Source organism: Corticium candelabrum, chromosome 12, assembly GCF_963422355.1.
Source record: "Corticium candelabrum chromosome 12, ooCorCand1.1, whole genome shotgun sequence".
NCBI lineage: Eukaryota > Metazoa > Porifera > Homoscleromorpha > Homosclerophorida > Plakinidae > Corticium > Corticium candelabrum.
Genome location: NC_085096.1, coordinates 4,432,541 through 4,453,119, shown reverse-complemented (window position 1 = coordinate 4,453,119; position 20,579 = coordinate 4,432,541). Strand labels below are relative to the sequence as shown.

General features: G+C 38.9%; 1 pseudogene; it reads left to right on the top strand.

The window, feature by feature from the left end:
• Positions 1-19,145: 19,145 nt before the first annotated feature.
• The window catches only part of LOC134187606 (peroxidasin-like), a 2,218-nt pseudogene continuing 784 nt past the window's right edge, over positions 19,146-20,579 (top strand).

The following is a 20,579-nucleotide window of genomic DNA, read 5'->3' as shown; positions in this document are numbered from 1 at the left end:
CCGAACTTTTAAAAATGCCGTCTGACTGCAGAACTGACGAAAACCAAACAAATACTCCAAGAAAACGATTTGTGAACAGACAGATGGACAGACAGACAGATGGATAGACATACAGACAGTCAGACAGACAGACTGACTGAATGAGTGACTGACGGACGAATGGACAGACTGACTGACAGACACGCTGGCAAACAAAAAGACAGAAAAAAAAGACAGGGAGACTGACAGACAGACAAACAGATAAAAAAAGTAATGTCAGACAAACAGACAGACAAACAAACATACAGACAGACAGGTAAATGATTGACATTGGTGACATATGTAGTGTCCAATTGCATGCAACCTAAGTTGATAATTTTTATAGACCCGTCTTGGTCTAATTGATATATAACGGACTTTGGTATCTATAGCTTGTAATATTTCATATGTATGAAATATATAGATTTTTGACAGACAGACAGACAGACAGACAGACAGACATACAGACAGACAGACACACAGGCAGGCAAACTGAGACAGAAAGACAGACAGACAGACAGGCAATCAGACAAACAGACCGATAATTTATTATCATACAGATTCTACTTGTACATATACTAGGATTTTATAAATACAAATCAGTCCTAGCAAACAACAAAATCATGAACTAATGTACTTGATTGACTTCAATGTCAAAATCAAATAATCTATTTACAGACAGACAGACAAACCGACAGACTGACTGAGAGACAAATAGAGAGACCCACTGGCAGACAGACAGACAGACAGGCAGGCAGGCAGGCAGATGGAGAGACTAACAGACCGATAGACAGACAGACAGATAAAAAGTATTGACAGACCAACAGACAGGCAATCAAACAGACAGACAGGCATTCAGAAAGACAGACAGACAGACAGACAGACAGGCAGACAGATAGACAGATTGTTGTATTTAAACTCTTACTCTACCAATAACAATCGCTAACTTTACGTATACATAACAATAGCAGTCAACGACAAACTGTTGAACGTCTTTATCATACAGTAAATCATCAAAATTGCACTTAGACAACTTAAACAAATTTTTAAAATAACACGAGAGTTACAAGACTGTATAACTACAGACAGTTGCTTTTCGTAAATAGAAATAGCGAACAGACTAACTGACAGACAGATAGCCAGACAGCCAGACGGACAAACAAACAAACAAACGTACCGTCCGATTGCAAAGTCTACATGCCAAATTGTGATTATAAATAATTGAAATCTAGCAGTACACAGAAAGTTGAGTAACTACGGACACCCTACGACTGCAATATACGTTACAAGATGATCCAGTGCAAACATGATACAAAAACTTCGTTAGTTGCGTTTGAAGAAGGATACAAAGACAGAGCAGATTGTGCATTAGGTCAGTAAGAAAAACAGATAAAAATAGCGCCTTAATTAATAAAACATTTCTATGCAAATGAGGCGTATAAAAACCAGATAAGCAATACTGTGTTAATGTACACAGTTTCTTGGGAAAGAATTCGCTTTTAGTAACTGAGACACAACAAATTTTACATTTCAACTTGCATGTTCAATACATTCTGACTCAATAATCTAATTCAGCTTTCTGCACAAATATCTCTATACTCTAAGGTTAACTCATTTATTATATTTTTACATTAACATTTACTCTTTTCAATTTTCATTCTAACAATGTACATCAAAGCATTTTAACAAATCATAAATATAATTATGAATTAAATAGGCAAATACTTAACTACTTGGCTACATAAAAAATTTATAATTCTATATCAATAAATTTATAGCCACCTTTCTTCCAGACTATGGTTACATGTAACTAAATTCTTACCATTTTTGCTGCAATTTACATATATATCAATAACTTATTGCATCTTTGCCCAACACATTGTTTGTGTTTATATATATATATATATATTGTATTTATATATTGAAATACAAGATGATTAACTGTCACTGTAGTGGATTGTGGTTAGCTAATTAGTTTAAGGGCAGAGTGATGATGACAGCTTATTCGTATAGTTGTAACTTGCCATCTCCCGGATATATTCTGTGTTCGATGTCTCAGAAATATTATATACTACACAAAAATATTCAAAAACATTGCGAAGGCTTAAAATTTAAAGACTTTAAAATCAAAATAATTTACTATTTCTATGGTTACTAGTAGAAACAGGATAAAAAAGTAGCGAAGCACGTTTGTCTAGGTCATCTAGTGGATACTTTGCAGCAACATCAGTCATTGTAAATGATTGCTATACCATTATTTAATATCATATGTAAAAGAGATCTGTACACGTCTCTAACATGTGCATGCTTTTCTGCAGTTTTAAGAAATCATTGGTTGTAATAATGGAGACCCTGGAACAACCTTGCTCCTCAATACCTATACAGGACATGACCATTGCATATACCCTACTTTCAAATCTAAACCAACTCACTTGGACTGGTTCATTATATACTGACTTGTCTGTATACTCAAATCTCATGTCGATGTCTCTTGCAGAGTTGGAGAAGAACAGAGTTGTTGGAAACGCGATTATGTACGAAAATTTCTTATTTGCTGCTAGAAAATGGAAAAATACGCCAACTTTCAGTGTGTTCATTTATTGTGGTGTATACATAAAGTAGGGCGTGAAACGGCACCGGCTGCAGTAGAAAGATAAATAAAATTTTTAAAGATTAAAATAATTATATAATTACTATTGTATTAAAATAATAACTAAATATAAAAAATTTATATATATTTTTAAAATTTACTAAGTATTCATAATTCATTTGCCTGTCATCTAGTTATATATAATTATTATAATGTATTAAATATTTACTAAGTATATATAAGCTTTACACAAATATTAAAAAATTGATAGAAAGTATGAAATTAAAAAGTCTAGATATGTCTAACATGGCTTTAATACAAAAACAATTAAAATAGAATTTATAAAAAAATTGCCAAATGATTTTGTTTTGATAAGCTTCGAGGAAGTGCAGTCAAGTTGTTGAAAGACAAATCACTAGAGACATAAAATATAACACTTATTACAGCATTGTTTCAACAAGGCATGATCTCACAGCTTAATAATATTGGTGACATTTTCAAGTAGAGACTCTTCAATCTTGTACAAAAAATTGTGGAATAGGCATATAAAGACACAGATATATTAATATTTTGCAATAATTCCAAATAAAATTAATGTTACAAATCTAGCAGTTGCTGTTGTTTGTTAAATATTGAGCCGCTGAATGACGTAAGAAGGTTGAAAGAGAAGTCCATAGAAATGACTGTTCAATTTTGTATTAAGTAGATGTATTAAAATAGTTCATACAATCTAATAAAAGATGTCTCCGAGTGATTGAAGAGTCCAGTTGGTAACTGAGCTATTTGATTATATGAGATATCTTAGCAAATCAATTAACAGTTATATAATGCAACTGATTGTCACATTTGTTTCTACTAATAATATAACTTACAAATATAGTAAATTCGGAAGACGCTTGAAAGCTCCCGGATAAACTTCTTTAAGCGACAACTGTGTATGTCTCTTGTAACAAAATTGCATAAGACAGATTTGCTGATTATTTAAATGTATACAAATATTCACAGTCCATTAACAGCAGCAAACTTAGAAACTCTTCTTGAAGTTTATGTAGGGTGTTATCGAAAACATACAATTTGATAGAAACGATTAGATAATTAGTCCCATATTTGTCCATATTTATCCAAAAACCATATTAGATAATTAACACCATCTAAAATGGGACTTAATGGCCTCTACTACAAAATCCGATGCTTCGCAACGTCTTTAAAGAGTTTTCATCTAGTTGGTTGCCTTGTAGTTCACTAAGTTTACATTTTAGCAATTATTGAGATAGAAATAACACAGCACAACACAACAAAACACATAGTCACACACACACACACACACACACACACACACACACACACACACACACACACACACACACACACACACACACACACACACACACCCACACACACGAACACACCCACACACCCACATCCACACACGAACACACACACACACACACACACACACACACACACACACACACACACACAAGTGCACACACACACGCACACACAAGTGCACATACACACACACGCGCACAAGCGCACAAACACGCACACGAACACACTCACAGACACAGACACAGACACAGACACAGACACACACACACACACACACACACACACACACACACACACACACACACACACAGACACACACACACACACACACACACACACACACACACACACACACACACTAACACACTAACACACACACACACACACACACACACACACACACACACACACACACACACACACACACACACACACACAACAAATCAACAAATTTAATCCTTATTTATACAAACTTTAATATTCTACTTACAAACGTCGCTAGGACCTCAAATTTGACAAATCACCAAACATGATAATATTTATTCGATTTCGAGCAAGGTGTCTGTAAAATAGTCACTTAGTCATTTGCATATTACAATAGAGTAAACTGACAATTCTTTTATCTTGTAATCAGACAAATCCGATAAATTTCTTTGAAACAAATTAGTCAATGACGTAATGCGGTTGTTACTCAGCTTGCTACAAGGACATGTACAATGTTTAATATAAGAAATCATTACTGCAAAATACAGTTCTACTTACACTTTGATAACACCTCGAGTTAGCAAGAATGGGCTTGAAATCTGGTTGCGATGTCCTTTTCTGCGTAGACCAACAAATCGTTTACAACTGCGGGCCGCAGATACAACAATCTTTCCTATTCTAATTATATTATATATTACTGGTAATATAAGACTATTAAGATTTGCGTAGGTAAAGAGTCAACAGTTGGTGGTAGCCTGCGAAGCTTCACCATGTGGACTCTGCGCCCTGCTGTCTCAACCAACACCATTAGAAGATCTAACAAACAATATCCTTTGTATTCAAAACATTGTGCAAATCGGAAGTCAACAATACTCATAGCTCGACCAGGAAACAGCTGGATTATAATGTTCGGGCTCAAGCGGGTTTTTGTTAGTTCGGGTGTAGGTGCCCCTTCACATTGGTCACTGATTATACGACCTCTTGCTAGGACATTTACGAGAGAATAGCGCCATTTTAGCAATGGCGTCATTAGGATGAGACTCTTGGCAGTAACGTTTTCGGGTCTTGCATACGTAGCAGTTTGCAAACCATCTGGATCCAGTCGCACATAAATATCGCTTCACAGTATTTTCCTTACACGTACATCGATCTCTAGCAACGACGAATTAATTTCAACGGAAAGAAAGATGATAGCAACGGCTAACGAAGCATGATAATCGTGTCCATCTCAAGTAATGCAAGCAAGAGCGCTACATGCAGAATTGAGAAATAACGTGCTATCGACTTCTGTTTGTGTAGTGCATGCTACCAACGTCTGTTTGCGTTGTGCAACCGCAGTCTGTTTGCGTTGTACTACTGCAGTCTGTTTGCGTTGTGCTACTGCAGTCTGTTTGCGTTGTGCAACCACAGTCTGTTTGCGTTGTACTAGCGCAGTCTGTTTGCGTTGTGCTACTGCAGTCTGTTTGCGTTGTACTAGCGCAGTCTGTTTGCGTTGTGCTACCGAAGTCTGTTTGCGTTGTACTAGCGCAGTCTGTTTGCGTTGTGCTACCGAAGTCTGTTTGCGTTGTACTAGCGCAGTCTGTTTGCGTTGTACTACCAACGTCTGTTTGCGTTGTGGGAGTTTTGGCAGAGATCGCAAGCCATAGAAGCAGCTGTCACGCATTTGTATGTACTGAATTAGAAGTGTAGTGTGGGACATTGATGATATTTTGTTAATTATCTTAAATCACTTAGACGAAACCCTGGGTTTTTAAAACGATTATACATTCTAGCGACAAGCCAATAATTAATTAATAATAATGACAATAAATAGACAAAAATTAATAAATGTATGCTAATAAATACACACGCGCGCGCGCGCACACACACACACACACACACACACACACACACACACACGGATACATACACACGCGCGCGCACACACACACGCACACACACACACACACCCTCGTAGCTCTGAAGCGACTGTGTTATTTAATCGAATAGAAACTGTATGTGGGAAACTAAAAAGCTGACACCTTGTTGTTGAACCCGTAGTAAAATGAAAGTGCTATAACTCTAATCATTTTAGACTTGCACATTGGTGACATGAAGAGGTACAGACCTAAGACAGTACGAATCTTTCTTGCAAGACGACGTCGATCGTACTTTATCAGTTCTAATTACACCTGTAAATATATTCTTGCATGGAGAGAAATGGTTTATTCACGTTATTTCTCGATTCTGTAGAGATCCATCTTGCATCACATGCAGTCTAACTACTGAGGTGGGCGTGATTATCATGCTTTCGTTGAGCTGTACGTTGCTAGCATCTTTCGTTTCGATGATAATTCGTTGTAGCTAGATAGATAATGATTGATCTCGTACGTCTCCTAGAAGTACTTGAAGCGACATCTAGTGACCGAATCTTGAAGAAAGCAGCGTTAGCGTTTCCTATGAATCTTTCTTGCAAAACGACGCCGATCGTTCATCATCAATCCTACTTACAGCTAAAACATATTGCTCTCTTGAAGATCGCTGATGACATCTTGTTCGTGCGTAACGGTACACATGAATGATCCCATGGGACCTTCGTCTGGCTTATGAAAAGCGATAAATTCGTTTGTTTTGCAATTCTTCTGTAAAAAGGAGCAAACGCTTACAACTCTAGCCTGAACTTTACTCTGCGCTTATTATTAATTAATTAAGGTTTTTACTATGGATATCATATTTTGGCTTTTCTGTCATAATGCGCGGAATTGCTACGTCACCCATTGTTGGTGTCCCAAAAGACTGCTGATTGGCTCAACAAATTCTCGAGAGCGATTCACGCTGACGAGCTAGCGTTATGTCATCTACGTTTCGCGTCCCAAAACGATTGCTGTTTGGCTCGACAAGCTCTTGATCGTGACACACGCTTACAAACAAACATAAGTAGGTACATAGCGACATACCGACAGACTAACCGGAAGTCAATTCAGCCCGTTTAGAGTGAGCTTCTTGCGCAGCAGTCCACCACTTATTGTGGTGTCCATCTTTTACGCTCGTAGCTCAAATATATATTTAAATACACACACACACACACACACACACACACACACACACACACACACACACACACACACACACACACACACACACACACACACACACACACACACACATATATGCTTGTCCATAACTCACATGACTTGGAGCCTAGGAAATGCCAAAAAGTAGTCGCTGTCGACGTACGGCAGACTGCAATGTTCGAATTTGCTAAAGGAATGGGAGACACAAAGTACACGCCTGGTAAAGCCATATTGCAAACAACCGGATAGTGCTCATTGAGTAACTACCGTGTCTTACAATTCAAGGCTGTCCTGCGCAGGAAACTCATGGCTAGATGGCAGGCCGTTGATGAAGTCTCTGTTGCTGCAATCTACAGTTTTGTCGGGATAATTGCAGTCGCAAGCATTGCATCCTTTCTCGGTCCAATTTCGTGGCCAATCTTGCCTTTGCTTTGAAGAGAGAGTGCGCAGCGAATAGTTCCTTGATTGCGTCATACAGTAAGTTGTCGTTAAGTAGGAAAGAGCCATAAAACTGTCAGCATAATAGCGATAATTGGAAAACGCATAGCAGACTAGTGAGTCGACCAAGCAAGCAAAGAAACTGAAAAGCTGCCCGTATGTTTCTTTTTCTACACTGTATGTGCATTGGGTTGTTGTATAACCCATACTGCCGACTAGGGAATGGGGACTCCAGTGGCCTCAGACGCAAGCGTACATACTTAGGCATATACATTCCCATGTTGATGTGTTTCACCGCTGGCCTTGTGCTTCAACAGCGACAAGCTGGCAGAGAGAATTTGTATATAAATCCAAGCAAATGGCACATATACGTGTATTTATTAGACAGTTGCAGTGTCTGCATTAGATATCTGACCTGCTAGATTCAAATTTCTGCAGAACAAGTAAGCATGTTTGCAATAGTTTGCAAATAATATTTTAATCAAAAACCACAAAGGCAATTTTGAAAGATAGACAAACTTCTTAATTTACAGTCGTCACTGGGGTTCAAACTTTTTAGCAATACACTGCGCATGTGGTCAACTGATTGACCAGTTTGGTGATCATCTTGTCTGCTGTCCTAACAACTTGTTGAGATCAAAACGTGCACGATGCTTTGAAAGACACCATCTCTAGATAATGCGCTGTTGATCATACAGGGACCTTACTGAAGCAGACAGTTTCGTCACGCACTAACAATCGCCTTGGTAATGTTTACTATCCCAACTTTCTGTTTAGTCGTCCTACCTATTTCAATCTTACTGTCCGTAACAGAATAAAATTAAAATTTGTTACCAACAGTGCAAATTCAGCCGGTTCAGCTGCAGCAGCCGGTAACTTAAGAAGAAACCCAAATACCAAGAAACAGATGTTGACAGAGGTGCTTTGTTCTTTCCACTAGCAGTGGAAACACATGCGATTCCTGGACTCTTTCTAGTCTGGATACCATAAAAACAATTGCGTCTAAAACACAAAGGTACTCTAATCTGTTAATTTTTGTAAATTTATTGCTTGAATGATACAAAGTAGATTAATGTTAGATACTGATGTTACTTCATTGGATTTGCCGGTTTGTCTCATAGTAGCATTTTTATAAATGGATAAAAAAAATATATAAATAGATATATATATATATATATGTAAATAAATATGTATTTGCTTGTCCATATCTCACGTGATTGCAAGCCTAGGAAAAAAGTAATCGGTGTCGACGTACAGCACACTGCAATGTTCGAATTTGCCAGAAGAATGGGAGACACAAAGGACAGGTCTATTAAGAATTCGCAGCAATACAAGTTGTTATGCAACAGTTTAATGTATGAGATGATGTAGGCGACACCAACACAACGCGTAAGAGTCATCACGGCGACGCTGGTAAGGCAAAGCAAGAAGAATTGAGGGATTTTGTGACCCTAGTGCTTTTTTGCTATCTTCGGTGTTAAGGACTTACGGCACATCTAGCGTAGCAAAGGGTGACTATCAAAGGCATGATTCACTCTGACATAGACTCGTTTCTAGACGCGTATAGATGTTGTGTAGACGCTAGTTGTTCCTCACCTGAGGAATGCCGTCATGTTATTCTATTAGCTAAGCTAACACGTACTAAAATTTAGGCAAACGTTTTATCAATTAAACTAAAAATAAGCTATACTTGTTGCTCTTGTTCATGTACGTCCATTTCTTTGTATCACAGGTGGCCTCACTCTAGCAATTTCTGGACAAACAGACCTGTTGTGTTCAACTACAGTGTGTTTGAGCCTGTCCACGGGTTTGTCTATGCTTCTGTATGTCCTTCTAAGTAGGTTAATTCTCGAATAAATCGACTCAGCTCCTTGCTCACTGTGGAATCCTGGTGAAAACTTCCACCTTCCTGTCCAAGGTAGCGCATGGTCTTCCAAGATGTGTAGCTTCGGTGTCACGAATGCTGGTGGCTTTTTTGCTCTATAAAATGCCATAAAGGTCTTGATTCTGGCATATGCATTTTAACAATGGTATGTTAGACACCTCAAATCACAAACTGGTTAATATTGGTACGTTTATACCTAAAATGTCTCTCTTCTGCAGTAAGCGTTCGAGCTACGCTGTACAAAGTGTGGCAAAATGCAAATACAATTAAACGCTGCTTTAGATATTCTCTGACTAGCTCAGCTGCTTGCCTTGGGGCACAATGTGGAACTTAAGTCGCTACTATGCTGGTACAGAATGTTTCAATGTTTTGTTGTTAATAAAAGAATTAATGGATTGATTATCAAAGTTAATTACAGTAGTAACATGCTTAACTGTACTCTAGGTGTCTACAGACACTTGTAAACGTGCACATAGTTCTCAATAAATGACCTACCATGATATTACCGGCGCTCGACTCCGATCTCCTTAGGGATTTCAGTTATGATAATCACAGTAGGTCCCTCTGCTGTCCTGAATTTAACTCCTGTAAGTTTAGCAGTTCCGGCTCTCTGATCATGACAACAATATGCACAGTTATGAGCATGGCCTATATGCATGAGAGAGTGAACATCTTATTACTGTACCTGTTCGTCCTCTTTTCGTTTGTGCTGTTTAGCCTGCTATTGTATCTGTTGCATCTGTGTCATGAAGCCATGTTGGTCAAGCGCAACTGCAGTCTTTTCTTCTCTGCCGGCCTCTTCTGCAAATTTTTGAGCAGTCACTAGCTTGGTCTAATACAGCTGGAAGTTGTCTGCTTGATTAGCAGCTTTTTGGTTGTTAGGGGTTTCTGAAGTTCTTGCAATCTCATGTTGATATCACGTGCCGTCTCTTCTAATTGCTAAACAGTTTGAAGAATACAGCTAGAGCTAATATGAAAAACAGGAACAGCAACATAACTAATTAAAATTAAGGTGTTTCACATTTATGATAAGAATGAGTATAAGTTTAACATTTACTTGATCAATTTGAATAGTAAAAAATAAGTTGTAATGACATTGTTGTAGTATTTTGCTTTATTTAGGACACTGCCGGCAGCCTGGAACTGCTGGTAGTGCAACTCCAATGTAGTTAATGATGGTAACCCGAACTTTTGTCTTTTGCTCCGGCTTCACTGCCATTACTGCAGATGATATAGCACACCAAAGACAGCAGTAGCGATCTATAAAACCAGTTATTATGTGTATTATTAGAGAAGTCTTGTGTTTTGAAGCTGTACTTGAAGCACCAGTCAGGCCGTAGATCTTGCTTAAGAACTCGTAGTATCCAAATACAAAACATCTTAGTGCTTTATCCTACATTTCGTTATAAATTTGTTGAGATATTGACTGTGTTTTAGGGGACTAAAAGTTATCTTGCTAATCTGTGCATGAGTGAGAGTAAAGGTATCTTTAAGGCTTGGCCTTAAAACACAGAAGTTGGCTGTAGCTGTTCTCCATATCTGTTGAGTAAAAAAGTAAAACACTCCTTTAGCATCTATACCTCTGCAGTCCATGATTTTGCTAACTGTCTTTGTTCTTCCTTACTTACCAACTTGACCTTCCACTTGGACAATCACCTTGAGAAACCTGGCTGTCATCATGGTATTATATGAGTTTGTCTTCTCAGTGCTTGGAGTTTCTGCCAAGGAATGGCAAAGTCTACTTTCATTGCCAGCCCTTCAACAGCTCTTACTTTCATAGTTTCCAAATTAAAACCAGTTTGTTGCTGTAGTTCGTGGCGCTCATTCTGCCTGATTCATCTGAGCTCATCAGCAAGCTGCATTCTTGCGGAAGATGATCTGCCAGCCGTTATGTGCCTGTAAGCTTATATGTGGTAGGATCTGTCTTCTCTTGTGGTCTTGTTGCAGTGTTTAGTTGGAATTCTAGCTCGTCTTAATCGTGCAAACGAAATTGCCTAATAAAACATCTAAATAAGATAACGGTGTTTTATGTAGCTTACTTTGTAAAAAAAGATCACTTTGTAAATGCTCTCTTGGCCTCCTGTTTGCAAGGCGAGAAAGTTGTTTGATGCAAGTTCACTAGCTGAATTCATCACTCTTCGAATAAGGTGGGTTGTTTCATTTTATTGCTGTTGCTGGTGTTTTAGTTGATGGAACTTTAATAACATCTGCCAGTGTACGTTGAGAGAATGGAGCTGACCAGGGCGTTAACGATGTGCCTTATGTGTGGGAACGCCCTGGCAAGTCAGCATAAATGCTTGTTCTACTTGCTAAGTGTCCATTTTGAAGACACTGCTCTAGGCCACATCTTATTTGGAGAGATCCTAGGGACATCATTGGGATGTCACTAGGTCAGTTGACTTGCTGCACTTCACAAGTGACATGGCGACATGTTGGACAGGCAGCTCGCCCAGTCTCAGCCACGCGCTTCAATACGCAAGTACTGCAAAAGGTGTGACAACAAAGCAACTCGACTAGACTATCTATAATGCTATTGCACAGTTTGCTGGTAAAAACTTAAAGAGTTAGTGAAGGAGGAAGTGTCACAAACTGTGATGACTCCAAATGTGTCAGGCCACCTGGACAGTATGATGGTGGTGCTACTTCTTTAACTCTCTCGAAAGGGTTACAGAAACTTGGTTTGCTCTAGGTGGCTGGTTTAAGTCAAAAATTGCTGAAGCTACTGATTGTGGTATTGATGACAGTTGTGATGTCTTTCAGTTTGGAGGTAGTCCTCCTTTCGTTTGTTGAGCACAGCTGTATAGTATAGTGTATAGTAGCAAACTTGGCAAGATTCAGAGTGCCGCTCTCAGCAAACCGATGTTATGTGACTCTTATACTGAATGAGTTCTTCTCGTAGCGATTCAGAATAAAGCGGCATCGTTTACAGACCTTTTTGTATGTATGAGGATGTTATCCTGATCAACATCAATCTCGAATGCTTGTTGAAGTCTTTGTAAATAAGGGTCAGTAAATGGTCCGGTCTTTTAATTTTCTACATTTCAATTATTAAGTTTTATTTTTAATTTTTCCTTTTTATTTCTTATTAATTTAGTAATTTTTTTAATTTTTAAATTTTAATTTGCATTCTAATTTAAATTTTGAATTTATTATATTTTACATTTTAATTTAATTTTAATTTTTAATTTTTTACTTTTATTTTTGTAAAATGGTTTTTATCTTTTGATGTTTGATCTTTGTGATCTTTAGATTTATTTTTAAAGTTTGATTTCTATGTACATATGTGCTCAAAAGCTAGAAACTTGAACGCGTAGTTCGCTTATTCAATTTCTAACATGAAGAGTAAATTGAAATGATCCACGACACCAGACACAGCGTGGGTCTCAGCGGGGCTTCCTTTTAAACTCGTTTCTCAAGACATCAAATTTGCAACATTCGATCAGATGTTGAGTTTTACTTTACCTTCAGTCACGTGCCAAACAACAAAGGCATCTCTTGACCGTGGACAACTCCGCTCTGACACACAAAGCTGTGCCAGTGAATACCGCGATCCCTAGCTGTGTAGGTACATGAATTGTACACAACACGCCAATTTTACCGTAGATGAGCCTGTTGCAATTGGAGGGAAAATGCTATGAATATTTATGTATCTAGATATGCTCCACACTAGCGGATCGCCGAGTTGGCAACTGTGGTGACGAAGCATACAGACTCGTTTTTTTTGTCTAGGAAAAATCGAAACACAATTAAAACATCGAAACCGTCAACCTACTAAAATTAAGTAATAGAAAGCGCGCTTTCACGGGCACACTATAAATGTAATACAGGCTACCGGTACCGGTACAGTACGTGTATACAAGTTTGGGTATGGTGCTATATAGCAGGTCACATTCCTATATTTGCATGACGTCGCACGACTGACCGAGTACACAGACATGCACGTCTATCGTTTTCTACAACGCCTTCTGAACACTATTTGAAGACAACTCAACTCAACCAAATTAATTAACTCAACTAGCTAACGTAGAATAGTGTGCGGCTACAACTGAAAGAACATAGTCGACTATACTACGTCAATGCTAGTTATAATATGTATAGCCACGAGAGTCAATAGTGCTAGACGTGATTGTAGAGCGAGTTCTACCGTGTTACTCAATGGAAAATTCGTGGCAAGGAATGTCACATGACGGTTGACGAAAGCCAGGTGCAAGTGCATACCGATTTCTTGTGAGAGGTTGGTCGCGTGGCTATCTCGTCTATCTCTTAATTAATTGCATTACATTGCATGAGTGTCCAAGGCGTGGCTGGGCGTGGCTAAGCTAGACACAACTTTCGTCGTTCAATAGAATTGAATATTGAAGTCACAGACGACCTACCACGCTTTGTCATTATGCCGTTTATGAGCTATGGCTCGCACTAGCAACTACGGGTAACTTTCTATTTACATTTAGTACGAAGAAAGAAAATTGCATCAGAGGCTATATTTTAATATTCATATTTTACGAAAATTGGACAGATGGAAAGATTGAATCTATTTGCAAAAAATGAATATAAAATGACAATTGGTCTTCAATCAATTTCTATTTCCAATGTAATGAAGTATTGTAAGAGCAAGCAACGTTAGTCGATTTTTGATTAATTTGACATTTAATTTTTAATTTGTCTCAAAAATTGAAAATAGGATGGACAAATTGGCAATGCAAATTTAAAATTTAACATTGAATTTTTAAATTAAATTAAATATTGAATTAACATTAAAAATTGAACTAACTTGCTTGCAATTTCAATATTCCATTGCATTGAAATAAAGTAGGTTAAAAATTAAGTATGTTTTAATATCTATTTTAATTTGCAAATAAATATAGTTTGTCAATCAATTAAGTTTTAATTTTTAATGGAATTGAATATTGAAATTGCAAGCAACTTCTACGCTATTTTTAATTTCTAATTTAATTATTCAATTGTTGGTGGGAATTGAAAATGGACTGGACGAAATGGTCACGCACCGTCGGCGCCTACGTTTACATCTGCAGTCAAGACGAGAAAACGGACGTAGTTGTATATATGAACTGATGGCCGGATTTGAACTAACAGAAATTGAACGCTCATCCGTTCTCTTAAATAATTTGAGTGCATCGGAGAAAGAAAATTGAAAGAGCGAGTGGCAGTGTATGCGGTAGAGTGTCCATTGGACAGCGTAGAGGTGCATTCCAACGCGTGCTGATACATTGATTCAATTGAACTAGGCGCGGTTTCTGCTAATCGCATCAACATGTTTCCTGTACCGTGTGTCTGCACCTGTACCTACACCGCTTCAGACAGTTACTAATTTTTAGTAACTCGAAGTGCATGGTTGCGTCATTACTGTAGATGTAGGAGTACGATTGGCCCAACTGCAAGTTGCACTTCATGTCTAGATTTTATGCATCACATAGAACACTACCCGATAGCGCAGATAGAACCTCTACAACCTCATGCTGTGTTACTCCTGTGCCGTGAGAACAGAACCCACACTGACTACAAGTGAATTACTAGACCAAATAATAAAGGTGGACACGCAAGCAGTGCTCATGGCAGGAGGGCACAGGGAACGTACGTGTACACTGTCGTACTGACACGCCCCTCCCTCGACGGTACCGCGTCCAACTACTACATTTACGTATGTCGTACTGTACCGGCAGACTAGTCGCCAATTCAATACCAACAAACTTTACACAAGCAGCGTACTGCATGATCGCGTGAATTACGTTTGTAATCATTCTACAGAGTCTCTACCTAGCTAAGAATGCAACAACACGCAACTAGAGATCCTCCAGTATTAGTATCAACATCAATTAGGAGTTTTCTCCTGCATCGTTGAAGGACGCCCCACACTACACATAAAGCACACGCACACACGCACACACACTAGACCGAGTTTTGTGTCCAGGATATTGAGCGTAGTAAGGTACAGGATTTATTTGCCGATGAGCTAGTTGCTGCCTCCTTCCATGTTATCCAGGAGCAAATTGTCTTAGAATTCGTCCAATGCGTTTGTCACCAACTCTAAATCCTCCTGCTTGAAGATACCCTTTCATCATCTTTCTTCGGTACGCTGGACCGATCTACGTAGAGACGTGTAACAACGGCAAAAGTCTCCATCTGTTTAAACGGGTTTAGTAAAAAGAGAACATATTACTTCTCTAACAGCTGCCTGGGCTACCAGCCTCATGTCAAAGTCAGATAATGCAGAACGATAATGAATGTTTTGCTCATGACAAAATCGTCTAGCGGATCGTTCAGAAAAACCTTTGACTCCAGGATGTCTTCTTCGAAGTACATAACTTACGTTTGAGTGCGATAGCCCAGCCTTCACCATTTCTTGAATTTCTCTCTCGTCCATCCGTGATTCAATTTGATACGATGTGCCTATACTGTACGTGCTGCTAATTAGTTGGGGAATTCCCAAGTTTGTCGCGTGCGTTGAAAGAATGCTGTCACATGTTTGGCAAGATCGCTAGCATCACGAGGTTGTGGAAGGCACAATCACGTTGGTGGTCGATGGTGTTTTAGAAATTCTCCTGGATCGTGAGAGCTGACAGCGCCGACTAACTAAATTTTAGTAGCTACGTAGACAGATACGCGAGTTTCCGGACAGCCATGCAAACTCTAAGGATCAACCGCTACTGAGTGCTAAACGATGTCTTTGACTCGAATCCGTTGTTTATTGTGTGTGCGTGTGATCTATGTGTAGGGTGGTGCGTCCTTCAACGAAACAGGAGGAAACCCATAATTGATGTTGATACTGATACTAGAGGATCTCTACGCGATCATGCAGTACGTTGCTTGTGTAAAGTTAGTTGATATTGAATTGGCGACTAGTCTGCCGGTACAGTACGACATACGTAAAAAGTAGTAGTTGGACGCGGTACCGTCGAGGGGAGGAGCGTGTCAGCAGGACGGTGTACACGTACGTTCCCTATGCTCTTTTGCCATGAGCACTGCGTGCGTGTCCACCTTTACTATTTGGTCTCGTAATTCACTTGTAGTCAGTGTGGGTTCTGTTCTCACGGCACAGGAGAGACACAGCATGAGGTTGTAGAGGTTCTATCTGCGCTATCGGGTAGTGTTCTATGTGATGTACAACATCTAGACATGAAGTGCAACTTGCAGTTGGGCCAATCGTTCTCCTACATCTACAGTAATGACGCGACCATGCACTTCGAGTTACTAAAAATTAGTAACTGTCTGAAGCGGCGTAGGTACAGGTGCAGAAACACAGTACAGGAAACGTGCTGATGTGATTAGCAGAAACCGCGCCTAGTTTAATTGAATCAACGTACAGCACGCATTGAATGCACCCCTACGCCGTCCAATGGACTGTCTACCGCGTACACTGCTACTCGTTCTTTCAATTTTCTTTTTCTGATGTACTCAAATTATTTGAGAGAACGGATGAGCGTTCAATTTCTATTAGTTCAAATCCGGCCATCAGTTCATATATACAACTACGTCCACTTTCTCGTCGGCAAAGCAATTTCTAATATACTGCACCTAAAAATTTACAAATTTGAAATAATAAAGTTTTAAATTTTTATTTTTCAAAAAATTAAAATTTGAAAATTCAATTCAAATTTTAAAAATATGGTAACGTTAAATTAAATATTAAAAATGTTAATACAGAAAATTGAGAAATTAAATTTTAAAATTTGAAATTTAGAAATTTAAAATTTTGAAATTTGAAATAGCCGAAAGACCCACTGACCACATAGGTGCCTAAAAATCAAACTTTAAAAGATAAATCTAAGAATAACAAGAATCAAACATAAAAGATGACAAATCATTTAACAAAAAAATTAAAAGCAGAATAAAAAGTAAAAATTAGAAATTAAAAATTAAAATTAAATTTTAATATACAAAAAAATTTTAAATAGAAATGCAAAAATAAATTAAAAATTAAAAATTGAAACATGAAACTTTAACATTGAAATGTAGAAAATTAAATGGACGGACCACCCACTGCTCTATAACATCCCCATTTTTCAACTTGCACTTCCAACTGTCGCTTCACTACACACTATATAGCAACAGAAACATTTTATCAATAGACTCTTACTAACTAGTTGTTGCATATACGATCGACGCGCGCAGATCTCTAGCTAGACGACCCACTAGCCACGCACGCCGCTCGCTATAGATCGAGATAGTAGTAGCTTCGAACAGGCCCTAGCCGTGATATTTCACTGAACATGATCAGCTAAAAATTCTCTATGCCAGCATGTCGCTGTTGAAGCGCAAGGCCGGCAGTGAAACACATCAACACTTAACAAAAACTAACCATAGAAAGTTTCAAGCGTATTGCTATTATGCATGCGTAAAATTACGTTGACTTTTGTCTCGTACAACGAAACACCTGTGTATAGGGATAATGCGCCGGAAACAGAGCGAAAGTTATTTGGCAATTATCTTGATGGTCAGTAAAGTGTTTACTAAGTCGCTGTATACTATGGCATTTACAAACTTTAAGTAAAATCTCGCTAAATTGTTCAAGTTTGCAAAAATCTTTTTCTTTTCTACATTTGCTACTGATTTAACTTATTCAAAAAAATCCTTTTTCCCTAGCAGCGTGAAGTCTACACCCAATTTCTAGAGGTTACGTTAATTCACTGGATTATAGCACTTTCACAGTTTTTTAAGCCATCTGATCGTGGTAATTTAAGGTCACTCCCTTTTCTCGAGTTGTAAGACTAACCTAATGTTGACGTCATTCACGAATGGCGTGGGGGGCTCGACATTTGTCCATATGCCTTACTTATTACAACACGCATTCTAGATACATGCCCCATTCTTTGTACAGGCAAGATACTGTAGTGTTCTGACCGCAGAGACGCAGTCTGAGCGTACAGTACGTCGCGTGGAATCGCTGCTGCGAGGTCCCGGATGTGCTGAATGAATGCCAGTCTTGTTCTTCTCGTTTTTCCTGTAGAAATCGACACACTATCCATGTAGCGCTTGGTGCATGAAACGTGTAGGTTGGATTCGGCCTAATGTCTCAACTACCAAGACATCCTACTAAAGTATTAACATAGAAAGAAATACTGACTGAACGTTTGTGTGTTGTGCTATTTGGCAACGCGTATCCCTTTATTTATTTTGCTCTCTGTTTTGTTCGTTTGGTTGTTTTTTGTTTCTCTGTTGATTTGTATGCGATTAGAGAGGTTATTGTTCATTGTACGTTTCCTGTAGTACCATGTATTGTTTGTCTCTTTTCATGTAGATCTCTTTGAATGTAGCTTCTAGTTCTAACGTTTCTGCAAGCTTATAAGGTCGTTTACTATTAGTCGAATTCCATATAGACAGTTATGCATGAACATAGACAAGATGGAAAGTGTAGACTATGATTACCAAAATCGTAAATTTGTTACTTGCTACTAGAATATCAAGAATTCCCATCGCAAAGTCTGAGTGAAGTTAAAGAGTTTTGTGCCACTCGGCCAGAAAAGGCAAATACAATTACGGCCATGGCTATGCACAAAAAGAAAAGACAAGTTACAGAGGAAGGAATCATAATTGTAAACGAAGGACTGTCTATGGAAGCTCAAGTGATGAAGCAGGCTAAAGCTAAAATCTCAAAACAATAGAAGATATGTGTGACAAAATCGATGCGTCACAAATTGAACAATGCAAGAAGGATTTGGCGTCAAGTACCAATGATGAAGTGGTCGAGTTGCCAACGTTGACAAGTTACGTACTACTGACGGAAAGTGCAATAGCAAGAGGTTTACGTCTTGGGGTGCGCACAGTACACCATTTCTCCGTTTTCTGCCATCAGTCTATGGAGGAAGAGGATAATAATGAACCGGTGACGGAACGTGCCGGGAAAGAAGTGCCTACTGCCAGAAGAATCAGTCTCGAAATTCATCCTGATAAGCAATTCCAAGACCACGACCATAGTTACATGCTGATGCAATGGGGTCAATTCCTTGATCATGACTTTACTTTGGCTATGGAAAGCAGGGACGACATGAAATGCAAGAAAAACCGCAAGACGACTAACAGAACATGCTTCAACATTTCAATCGAAAGTAATGATCCACAGTTTGGTACGCAGGCTGGATTTCCAAGGAAATGTATTCCATTAATTCGATCGTCACCATCGCCAAACAGCTGCCACAATGTTATCTTTCCTCGTGAACAAATCAAAGAGATCACTTCTTACATTGATGCCTCTAACGTTTACGGATCTAACGAAGCACTTGCCGAACGCCTGAGAACAAAGTCAGGCGAATTTCAGAAAACTAACTTTGACGGACAAAGTGTACCATTTGACTTCTGCTGTAATCCTAAATCTAATGATCCAAAGAAGGAATGCGTACCCAATCCTCCATGCACGAGACCGATCTGTTTCTGCTTTCTAGCTGGCGATCGACGATCTGCAGAGCAAACGTTTCCGACGACGATGCACACTTTGTGGTTGCGCGAGCACAATCGTATCGTGTGCGAACTAAAGAAGATCAACTCAAACTGGGATGACGAGAGACTCTGTCAGGAAACACGAAAAATTGTCGGAGCTCTTCATCAAAGGGTCGTCTAGAACGAGGACGGTCCCGAACTACTCGGCCGTGAAGGTTTCAAACGAATCGTTCCGCGGTATGTCGCATATGACGAGACCGTCAACGCGGGCATTCTTAACGAATTTGCAACGGCAGCCTATCGCATGGGTCACAGTCAACTGCGTATCACTCTAACTGTCTTCAACGACAACTTCGGACAGATCGACTCATTCAGATTTCTCGACTCATTTTTCCAACCTCATCGTTACCTCCTAACTCCTGATGGCACGGTTAGCAACGACAACTTTGAGAACTTGTTTCGTAGACTTCTCGAGCAAAACTCTCAAATCATTGTTCGCTTCATGTCCGAAGAACTCACCAATCAATTATTTCAACCGCGCCACAACAACGGTGTTCATAAAGGCCGGGATTAGATTTGGCGTCACTAAACATTCAACGTGGACGTGACCACGGATTGCGCCCATACATCGATTATCGTACCTATGCTCTTACTATCTACAGAAAGC